Below are 12,184 nucleotides of genomic sequence, written 5' to 3'. Positions count from 1 at the left end.
GAGTGCTGGGATTAAAGGTGTGCACCACCATGCCCTAAAAAAAAACAAACAAAAAAACATATTAAAGCCCGGTGTAGTGGCACACACCTTTAATCCCAGCACTCGGGAGGCAAAGGTAAGAGAATCACTGTGAGTTCAAGGCCTCCCTGAGACTACATAGTGAACTACATAGTGAACTCCAGGTCAGCCTGAACTAGAGTGAGACTCTACCTCAAAAAATAAAATAAAAAAAAAACATATTAAAGAAAAGATATGCTCCAAAGACATGCACGTTCCCAGCAACCTTCTCACCAGGCTCCACCTCTTAAATCTCCACCAACCAATGATAATGCCATCAAGTTATGACTCCATCTACAGATTAACTCATTCATGAAGTCAGAGCCCTCATGATCCAACCATTTCTTGCCTCCCCCCGCCCCGATTCCTCTCACAGGGTGCATCATGCCTGGAGGTGCTCAAATACATCTATGCATGGGGTAGACAGAGCAAGCTCCTGTTACAATCCCTACTTCCAAAAACACATGTAAAGTATTGTCCTCAGATAGAGGATTATCAGATATTAAACTGATAAGAAGAGATACCACACTTGATCTTAGCCAAAAGGCCAAGAAGCAGTGATCCTACCAGTTCTATAAAGACCCATCGGTTGGCAACCTACCCTTTAACACATCAGCTTTAAGGAGACATCTCCAATTCAAACCATGTAAACACTAAAAAAAAAAAAGTCAAACCATAGGAGCATATCAACACGAGTCTATCTATGGTCTTCATTTGCAAGATGAAACAACTATATGGACATAACTAAGATAAAATAGTCAATTAGAAAGGCATAAACAGCCATAAGCTCACAGGTCACAGCTTAATAAGCCAATGTGCTCCTTAGAAGGAGAAGCATCCAGAGATGGAAAAGGTAGGAAGTCATCACTGAGAATGCTCCTTGACTTCTCCCGTGTCCTAGAGGTGGGGCTGCACTTGAACTTGCCTGAGGGTGAGGTTTAGCACACACACTATTGGAGTTGGAAGCACACTTAGGCACCATGGAAATTTCCTACACTCTCCTGTTTGAAAGAAACCATTGGTAAAAGTACAGATATGGGCTGGAGAAATGGCTTAGTGGTTAAGGTGCTTGCCTGCAAAACCGAGGGACCCAGGTTCGATTCTCGAAGACCTACATAAGCCAGATACACAAGGTGGCACATGCATATGGAGTTCTATGGAGTTAGTTTGCAGTGGCTAGAGGCCCTGGCACACCCATTCTCTCTCTCTCTTTCTCCTCACACCCCCCCCCATCTCAAATAGAAAATAAAAATTTTAAAAGCACAAAAAAGAGAGAAAGGCATAAAGATGTATCTGCATGGGCTGGAGAGATGGCTTAGTGGTTAAGCGCTTGCCTGTGAAGCCTAAGGACCCCGGTTCAAGGCTCGATTCCACAGGTCCCACGTTAGCCAGATGTACAAGGGGGCGCACGCGTCTGGAGTTCATTTGCAGTGGCTGGAGGCCCTGGCGCGCCCATTCTCTCTCTCTCTGCCTCTTTCTCTCTCTGTCTGTTGCTCTCAAATAAATAAAAATAAACAGATTTCTTTTTTAAAAAAAAGATGTATCTGCTTAAATTCTGTGATTTAATGGGTTGACATTCCTGAGATGACGTGGAACAGGAAGAAATTGTGGCTGGTGTCATGCCCTCTTCCATCCTTCTTTGTCTTGTACTGCATTTCTCCCTTATTGACTACGCTGTGAGGTTTGGCTCCATCCCTGGCTCAGGGTGCACACTGGCCCCTTGGATTGCCTCTTGGCATCCTTCTGTTGCCTGGGAGCTGCCCTTCGCTCAAGGTCCCCCAGTCCTCTCGGAGGAGGCCCGGTGCTTCCGTGATGACCTTCTCCCACTCCCATCCTCAGATCCACGCTTGCACCGGGCAGCCGGGAGAGGTAAGTGCCCAACAGGCTGCTCCAAGCTGATAAGGAAACGTGACAGATTTTGACTTCAAATGGGGAAGGAAAGGATAAGAGAGGGGCGAAGTCAGTTGGTGGTCAAGGATGATGAACAGCGAGGAGGACAAAAAAGGAAATAGCCTTGCATGCTAAATCCCAGTCTGTGTGGATTTTTATTTTTATTTTTTTTTAAGGAAGCATAATTTACTTGGACTCACTGTGAAGAAATGCTCCCACCAAGAAAGGAGCTTATGGAGGAAGCCGGTGAGCACTGATTTTATTGTCGCAGTGAAATTCCCTTGGGGCAGGGGGGTTAGGAGAGGGGAGGACTGCCACCATGTGATTTCAACCCTGACAGAGCACTCCCATTGTCTGACCCCACGAGACTTGCTGGACCGACCAATGTGTGCTTTGTTTCTGGACGTTCTTGCTTTCATACGAAGGAGTTTACATCATCCCAAGTTCATCCGTGATGTAGTTGGTATAGACAGAGTCATTTCTAAGGAATGGGAAGAACGCTTTTGCTCATGGTTGAAATGAACTAACAATGTGGGCATTCTGCTCCCATTTCATATAGCTGAGCTGAGCTCCAGACGTCCCCCAACAATCATGTGCATGGTGTAAAGCCCCCCTAAAACTACAGAGCCATTGAGGAAGCTCCTTTGCTCCGGATACTAATAGTCTAGATATTTTTTTCACAGCCACTTTCTCTCCTCCCCAAACTTTGGTATAATCAGCAACTTGGTTAGAATAAGGTAACTGTCAGAGCTCTCTGGCAAGCTTACTTTTCTAAATAAAAATGAATGCAAAGCTGGGCGCACACCTTTAATTCCAGCACTTGGGAGGCAGAGGTAAGAGGATTGCCATGAGTTCGAGGCTACCCTGAGAATACAAGAATACAGAGTGGATTCCAGGTCAGTCTGGGCTACAGCGAGACCCTACCTTGAAAAACCAAAAAAAAAAAAAAAAAAAAAAGAATGCATTTGTCTTGTCCTCCAATTCATACCAGCCAAGCACATCAAATCCAAGAATGAAGAACGTGACAAGAATTAAAAGTCTGTAACTGTGGTCTCTCCAACCTCATCAAAACAGCAGAATTGGGAATGGGGAGAAGAGGTCTATGTGTACAACCTTTCTATAAAAACAATCAGTGCTGGAGAATTGGCTTAGTGGTTAAGGGGTGTTGCAGTCCGGTTCGCATTGCTGGTAGAAATCACCCAACCAAGAGTAGCTTCTGGGAAAAAGGGATTTATTTTGGCTTAGAGGCTCTAGGGGAAGCTTCACGATGGCAGGGGAAAATGCTGGCATGAGCAGAGGGTGGACATCACCCCCTGGCCAACATAAGATGGACCACAGCAACAGGAGGGTGTGCCAAACACTGGCATGGGGAACCTGGCTATAAAGCCCTTAAGCCCGCCCCCAACAATACACTCCCTCCAGGAGGCATTAATTCCCAAATCTCCATCAGCTGGGAACCTAGCATTCAGAACACCTAAGTTTATGGGGGACACCTGAATCAAACCACCACATTCCGCCCCTGGCCCCCATAAACTGAATCCATATATGATGTAAAATACAATGCATTCAATCTGACTTTAAAAGTCCCCATAGTTTTTATCAATCCCAATGATGTTCATACATCCCCATAGTACAAGATCTCTTAACTGAGCCATAATACCAAAACAACCTCAAAAAACCCATAATGGCACAGAATAAATATTCACACTGCAAAAGATGGCATTGGGCATAGCAAAGAAACATTAAACAACCAGGGCAAACATCAAACTCTGTAGCTTCAAGTCCAGCAACTCTAGCCGGTGACAAATCTTCTCTAACCAGCAACAAGTCTCTGGCATTCCAATTCCGCCCCTCCAGCTAGGCTACTCACCTTCCTGGAAAACTTCATCGGGGCCGGCAGCTCCTCGGCAGCCATCTCATGGTCCCAGCATCTCCACTGGGTCTCCACTGCAAGCCACGGTTCATCCTCATGGCCCCATGGGGTCTCTATGCAGGCAACCAGCAAACCCGCTTCACACTGCCCATGGCCATTTCCAAAACACAAGACCATGTTGCGAACTCAATCTCCCTCTTTCCAGCATTTCTTATACTCCACAATACCAGGTAGGGTGCCAATTTGTTAATCCAGGGGGGAATAAAGCAGACTTTGAAGAACAGGACACTCCTTGAGCACTCAGGCCCTTTCAAAAGAGTCCACATTCTTCCTGTTGCCCCAATGCAGGTCAGCTAGCCCAGTCTCAAAAGTTGTAATCTCTCAGTTGCAGCTGAACAAGCAAGAGTTCATCCAGATTTTTCTTTCTGTGCCATATCCCTCTGCACACACCAGTTCATTTCTACGCAAAGAAACCCTGCACAACTTCTCAGGACATGGTCACAAGAGCAAGCTTCTCACACAAACTGCTAGCCCAGTCCAAGCAAAGCTCTTTCTCACCCTCATAAGCCAAACCTCACAGTCCATAGTTCTTATTGCATTCAGGTCTTGCAGCTCAGACCAGAACAGTCCATCAAGCTGTACTTACAGCACTGCAAGGCATCTCTTAGGCCAAGGTTTCAACTCCTTCCACTTTCCTCTTGAAAATCAGCTCCAAAAGGCCAAAGCCACACAGTCCGGTATCTAGCAGCAACCCCACTCCTGGTACCACTTTACTGTTGCAGTCCGGTTCACATTGCTGGTAGAAATCACCCAACCAAGAGTAGCTTCTGGGAAAAAGAGATTTATTTTGGCTTAGAGGCTCGAGGGGAAGCTTCTCGATGGCAGGGGAAAATGCTAGCATGAGCAGAGGGTGGACATCACCCCCTGGCCATTATAAGATGGACCACAGCAACAAGTAGGGTGTGCCAAACACTGGCATGGAGAACCTGGCTATAAAGCCCTTAAGCCCGCCCCCAACAATACACTCCTTCCAGGAGGCATTAATTCCCAAATCTCCATCAGCTGGGAACCTAGCATTCAGAACACCTAAGTTTATGGGGGACACCTGAATCAAACCACCACAAGGGGCTTGTCTGCAAAGCCAAAGGACCTAGGTTTGATTCCCCAGGACCCACATAAAACCAGATGCACAAGGTGGCACATGTGTCTGGAGTTCATTTGCAGTGGCTAGAGGTCCTGGTGTGCCCATTCTCTTTCTCCCTCTCTCTCTCAAATAATAATAAGTAAAAATATACATACACACACACACGCACACACACACATATATATATATATGTATATATGTGTGTGTGTGCGTGTGTGTGTGTGTGTGTGTATATATATATATATATATATATATATATATATATATATATACATATATAAAGTAAGCAGGGCATGGTGGTGCACGCCTTTAATCCCAGCACTTGGGAGGCAGAGGTAGGATGATTGCTATGAATTCTAGGTCATCCTGGGCTAGAGTGAGACCCTGCTTCAAAATAAAAATTTTTTTTTAAAGCTAACACAAAAGAAAGTACTTAATTGAAGCGATGCACACAAAGTAACTATGAAACAATGCACATGAAACCCTTGGCCCATGCGGTGGACGTAATTGATATCCAACAGTTATTGATACTGTCAGTGACTGGGCTTCCTTCTCCAGCAGCCTAGGGACCTGAGGGTTTGTCTTGATTTCTTTTATAGTAGATGAGTTAATTGTTTCTTCTTAAAAAAAGAATGTGGGGAAAAAGCCCCTTTGCCTCTCCATCTTTGTGTGCTGTAAGCTTACTTTTTCTCTAACTGACAAGGTCCGCTGTGCACCACCAGATGTCAGTCTGGCCTTGCTGGTGCCTTCCGAGGGACCTAGGGCAAGTGAAGACACACGGAGCCTGCTTCCAGGAACAAATATAAACGCCGAGTGGAGTCTCTCAGCAACAGTTTCAGCAAGACGTCTATTCCAGGCCCCCTTACATTTCAGGAAAGGCCAGGGGCTATTGCAAGTTTGGAGAAAGTTGTATAAACACGTGCTTTCATTTAACAAGCAATTGTCCTGTGGTTACAGTGTGACGGGAGCTATTATTTTATGTGTCAATATGATTCTGAGTGTTGATTCCACAGCCTTCTGAATGCTAAGCGTTTCGTACCGTTAAACTACATCCTCGGCTCTAATATTATATTGCTTAATAGTAGTTCTCTCTCTCTCTTTCGTTTTTTCAATTTTTTGAGGTAGGGTTTCACTCTAGCTCAGGCTGACCTGGAATTCACTATGTAGTCTAAGGGTGGCCTCGAACTCATGGTGACCCTCCTACCTCTGCCTCCCGAGTGCTGGGATTAAAGGCGTGCGCCACCACGCCTGTCTCTCTCTCTCTCTCTCTCTTGAGATAGGGTCTCACTATGTAGCCCAGGCTGCTCTTGATGCAAATTCTTGATTTTCCTGCCCCAGCTCCCTCAGTGCTGGGGTCATAGGTGAGCACCACCATGCTTGGTTTCTTCAATTCAGGATTTCTCAGGATATTTTTCTATGCACAAAAATGGCAGCTTGAGCCAGCATAAGATGTCTAGAAGTTTCTAAGGTGTCTAGAAGTTTTAAAAAATGCTCTATGATCCCATGGTTTTCTTCCTATTTAAGTGTAGCAAGTTGGGGAGGTAATGAGTACTGAACAAAAGAGAATATTCAGAAACCACGCATTAGGACTGGGAAGATGGCTCCGTGGTTAAAGGCTTCTAAAGCCTGCTGGCTCAAGTTCAATTCCTCAGTACCCATATAAAGCCAGATGCACAAAATGGCATATACGTCTGGAGTTTATTTGCAGTGGCAAAAGCCCTAGCATGCCTATACTTTCTCTCCCTGTCCCCTGCCTCAATGAATTAAACTTAAAAAATAAAATAAAAAGAAGCAATATATGAATGAAGTAAGAGGGTATATCACTTACTCTTGCATTGCTGGGATAAAACATCTGACCAGAATCAACCCAGGGAAGGAAAAAGTTTATTTTGGCTTCAGTTCCAGAAGTAGAGTCCCACCAGCGTGGGCAAACACAGCAGGAGCAAGAGGCTGGCACCACACTGTCAAATGAGTTAGGAAGATGAGGAGAGAGATGAATGCTGTGTCCAGCCTCTCTCTCCTTTTTTGCAGCCCAGGAGTCCCATGGCATAGCGCCTCTCACAGTTAGGGTGGGTCTTCCTACCTCAATTTATCTAAACAAGAACATCCTTAACAGACATGCCAAGAGATTTGTTTCCATGGTGATTCTAAATCCTGTCAAATGACACACAGAGATTAACCATCACAAATGGGATCTTGCTTTTTTTTTTTTTAGTTTAGGCTGACCTGGAATTCACTATATAGTCTTAGGGTGGTCTTGAACTCTTGGCAATCCTCCTACCTCTGCCTCCCGAGTGCTGGGAGGATCTTGCTTTTTTTTTTTTTAATATATTTTATTTGTTTATGAGAGAGAGAGAATTGACATGCCAGGGCCTCCAGTCACTGCAAACAAACTCCAGATGCATGCGCCCCCTTGTGCATCTGGCTTACGTGGGTCCTAGAGAGTCGAACTGGGATCTTTTGGCTTTGCAGGCAAATGCCTTACCCGCTAAGCCATCTCTCCAGCCCCTGTTTTAGTTTTCTGAAGGTAGTGTCTCACTCTAGTTCAGGTTGACCAGGAACTCACTGTGTACTTTCAGGCTGGCCTCAATTTCACAGGGATCCTCTGACCTCTGTCTCCCGAGTGCTGGGAATAAAAGAGTGTACCACCATGCCAGCTTATTTTGTTTTTGACAGGGTTACATATGAACTGATTTTCCTGTCTGTACTCTGGGATTACAGGTGTGTGCTACCACGGCCAATTCAGGTGATGCTAGGGATTTAACCCAGGACTTCGTATATTCTGGGCAAGCGCCCTACCGACCAACCGAGCTACCTCCGCAGCCTACAGATAAGACATTCTCAGATATTTGTGCTCCTCAGAGCTCAGCACTTTTATTTTCTCCCTTTCTTTCTCTTAATTAGCAAATCTGGGAGGCTCCCTGCTTAATATTTAACTAGCCTTGACATTCCCGTGTCACACAGTCCCTGGATTTCTGGAGTCAAGAGTGAAGAAAAGCTAGGTTTTTACACAATGGCAGAAATATCCAGATCTTTTTAAAACTGGGTCCACAAAGTGTTCACTACCCTTATCCAAACGAGTTCAAAGTTAAAGCAACAGGGCACTTCTTGTCCACCTCAGACAGGACCTCACGGTCACCATCCGTCTTTGCAAAGGTCCTGTTTATTATGAAGTGACCTTTGTGGGTAGGCATGCCATGCTTCCGCAAATGAGCTTAATGTTTAAACCCCAGAGAGCAAAGGGTGTTCAGAATAAGACCCTGGAGTGCAGGGAGCCAAAGCGAGTCACACAGGCAGAACGACTGGCAAGGGAGCACGTGCTGTGAAGTTCTGGAAGGAAACCAGACTCCCAAGCCAAGTTCTTCATGGAGCACGTCTTTATTTTGCTTGGTGCATTCCTCAGATGGACACAGAGCAGCGGTCGGTTTCCACTTCAGACCACAGAAAGCCTTTTGCAAACAGGATCACCGGGAGACGGTGTGGTTTGTGTAATTCTAGCATGAATCTCCAACAACTCCAGACTTGGGAGGCCGTCCCCAGAAGAATGATGTCTTAATTAAGGTGTATTCAGGATGAGAAACTAGCTGCAATCAGGAATAAATCTCTATGTACCCTGACAGGTCAGGCGTGGTGGCACAGGCCTTTAATCCCAGCACTTGGAAGGCTGAAGTAGGAGGATCTCTGTGAGTTCAAGGCCAGCCTGAGGCTACAGAGTAAGTTCCAGGTCAGCATGGGCTAGAGTGAGACCTTATGGCAGGTGATAGTGTAGGAAACATATTATATAGCCTTGTGAAACTATTTTACATTAAAATTTCAGGTTCGGGCTGGAGAGATGGTTTAGCGGTTAAGGTGTGTGCCTGCAAAGCCAAAGGACCTTGGTTCGATTCCCCAGGATCCACGTACGCCAGATGCACAGGGAGGCACATGCATTGAGAATTCATTTGCAGTGGCTTGAGGTCCTGATGCACTCATTCTCTCTCTCTCTCTCTGGCTTTCTCTCTCAAATAAATAAACATTTAAAAAAAACATTAAGGTTTAAAGGCCATGTTTGATTAGGAATCTCCATATCATTTTTCATTTCAAAAGCTAGGTAGTTCAATAAGGTAAGAATTAATTCAATCATATATGGTGGCACATTCCTGTGATCCCAGCACTTGGGAGGCAGAAGCAGGAGGATCAGAAGCTCAAGGTCATCTTCAGCTGCATAGCCAGTTCAAGGTCAGCCTGCGATCCATGAGACCTTATAACAAAGAAAAGGAAGGAAAGGAGAACCTTATTCCTTTTTGAGAGCCAGAAGAGAGAAAGAGAGGTTGGCATGCCAGGGCCTCCAGCCACTGCAAACTCCAGGTGCATGAGCCTCTTTGTGCATCTGGCTTTATATGGGTACTAGGGAATTTAACTCTGGTCCCCAGCTTTGTAGGCAAAAGCCTTAACTGCTGAGCCATCACTCCAGCCCAAGACCCTTATTCTTTCTTTTAAGATTGTGCACTTATATATTTTTATTTTTTTAATTTATTTGGGCTGGAGACATGGTTTATCAGGTAGGGCACTTGCCTGCAAAGGACCCATGTTTGACTCTCCAGATCCCATGTAAGCCAGATGCACAAAGGCAAGGCAAGCACAAGGTCTCACATGTCCAGTAGAAGCTTCAAGCATCTGGAGTCCAATTGCAGTGGTTGAGGCCCTGGTGTACCCATTCTCTGTCTCTTTCCCTCTCTAAAATAAAAAAATTAAATAAATTAAAAATTATTTATTTGAAAAAGAAAAAGAAAGAATGAGCATGCCAGGGCCTCCAGCCACTGCAACTGGACTCCGGATGCAGGTGCCACCTTGTGCATCTAGCTTTATGTGAGTCCTGGGCAACCAAATGTGGGTCCTTAGGCTTTTCAGGCAAATGCCTTGAAAGCTAAGCCCCAGACCCTAATCTTAATAAATTCCAACGCCACGGCATCTGAGTAGAAGTCTTTAGAGCAGCTCTTTAGTGGCCACAGGCAGCAGCGTAGGGCTATCTTCCATTGGCAGCGATAGCTGAAAAGCTGGTTGACAAAGATCACCAGTGGCCTGGCAGTTTATGAAGCTGTGAACAATGAGCACAAGACTGGGGCTAGAGGTATGGTTAACAGCTAAGGTGCTTGTCAGCAAAGCCAAAGGATACAGGTTTGATTCCCCAGGACCCACATACGCCCTATTCAAAAGGCGGCACATGCGTCTGGGGTTCATTTACAGTGGCTGGAGGCCCGGGTGCACTCATTCTTTCTCTCTCCCGCTCCTTGAAAATAAACAAAAATATGTTTAAAAAAAGATATATGTTTGTTGTAAGTAAGCAGATTCCAGAAGATTACATGAAACTTGATCTTGAGCTGGAGAGATGGGTCAGTGGCTAACGGTGCTTGCTTAGAAAGCCTACTAGATGTGCAAAGTGGCACACACATCTGGAGTTCGCTTGCAGTGGAAAGAGGCCCTGGTGTGTCCATTCTCTCTCTCTTACTCTCTACTTGCAGATAAATAAATAAAAATGCTTTTAGAAACTTGATGCTTGTATAATAAGGTGTATTAAAAATGTGAAAAATCCTTTAGAACTCAAAATTATTTAGGAATAACCAAAAAAAGGAAGAGATTGGGAAGCTACACTCATTTACTATGGTGTATTCCTTAGATAAGAGAAATGGTTACATAGAATACATACATAGAATACTATCAGCATTCTGGTTCTCCATGAGTATATCCTCTCATTCAGATTCTTAGAGCTTACATGCAGGGCCTAAGGTTCAAGTCCTTGCGTGAAGAAGTAGGTAAATGACAGAAACATTTTGAATTTTTTTTTAAAATTATTTTTATTTTTATTTATTTATTTGAGAGCGACAGACAGAGAAAGAGGCAGAGAGAGTGAGAGAGAGAATGGGCACACCAGGCCCTCCAGCCACTGCAAATGAACTCCAGATGCATGCGCCACCTTGTGCATCTGGCTTACGTGGGTCCTGGGGAATCAAGCCTCGAATAAGTGTCCTTAGGCTTCACAGGCAAGTGCTTAACTGCTAAGCCATCTCTCCAGCCCCTGAAATTCTTTTAATTAACATTGAAGGTAGCCTGAACTTCTCTCCATACTTTACAGATCATTTTAACTTACGTCCTACATCACTGAGAAACAGGAAGAAGTTATAATCACATAGTATTCTTCTACATAGAATTTTCTGTAATATCCATCAACATTGGCCCAGTAGTGACCTGCAGTTCCCCAAGAAAGCCACATCTGTGTCAGATTCTGAAGACTGATGAAATAGGTAGAACTTCATGCTTGTGGAGAGGTAGAAGGTTGTAGGTGCAGAGCCAAAATTATCTTGGGCTATCGTTAACTCTCTCTTTCTTTTCTTTTCAAATTTTTATTAACAACTTCCATGATTATAAAAAATATTCCATGGTAATACCCTCCCTCCCTGCACTTTCCCCTTTGAAACTCCATTCTCCATCATATCCCCTCCCCATCTCAATCAGTCTCTCTTTTATTTTGATGTCATGATCTTTTCCTCCTCTTATGAGGGTCTTGTGTAGGTAGTGTCAGGCACTGTGAGGTCATGGATATCCAGGCCATTTTGTGTCTGGAGGGAGCACGTTGTAAGGAGTCCTACCCTTCCTTTGGCTCTTACATTCTTTCTGCCACCTCTTCCGCATTAGACCCTGAACCTTGGAAGGTGTGATAGAGATACTGCAGTACTGAGCTCTCTTAATAGTCATTGAGCAGTCCCATCCACATCTGACCTAACATCCTCTTAACAACCAGGGAGAATCTTTGGAATGCGTTAATTTAGCAGACCACTAGCTGCCATCATCCCCAAAGTTAATACTGTCATGAGCTAGCACCTGAGAGCCAGACAGATTTCCCTGCTCTGTTGTCACCGCCCTGCCTGATATTCCCACAGATACACCAAGAAAATGCACTGATGTATGATTTTCCTTTACTTGTGACAATGAAACGTTCACATGACTTCTTGTTCATGGTAGAACATGTCGCTCAGGGTAACCTGAGTCCTTGTCCCTGAGCCAGGGTTATTCATACATGCCTCTGAATAAACTTTCAGTCCCCTTGAAACTAGGACTTGTGTGTCACCTGCATAGAGAGACAACGTTTCTACATCAAATATGCAGGAAAAAAAATTAATGGAGTTTTCCAGGAGACCTTCAGGAGCTATCCATCATTAAGCTCATTAACATGGTGTTTCTTG

General features: G+C 44.7%; 1 non-coding gene across 1 annotated transcript; it reads right to left on the bottom strand.

The window, feature by feature from the left end:
- Positions 1-429: 429 nt before the first annotated feature.
- Positions 430-616, bottom strand: LOC123458893. Its single transcript, XR_006635843.1, has one exon. It is a non-coding gene; the product is annotated as a U2 spliceosomal RNA (small nuclear RNA).
- Positions 617-12,184: the final 11,568 nt, after the last annotated feature.

Source organism: Jaculus jaculus, chromosome 2 (genome assembly GCF_020740685.1).
Source record: "Jaculus jaculus isolate mJacJac1 chromosome 2, mJacJac1.mat.Y.cur, whole genome shotgun sequence".
In the NCBI taxonomy this organism is placed as follows: Eukaryota; Metazoa; Chordata; class Mammalia; order Rodentia; family Dipodidae; genus Jaculus; species Jaculus jaculus.
Note: the sequence above shows the minus strand (reverse complement) of the source record. Positions and strands in the feature narration are given on the sequence as shown.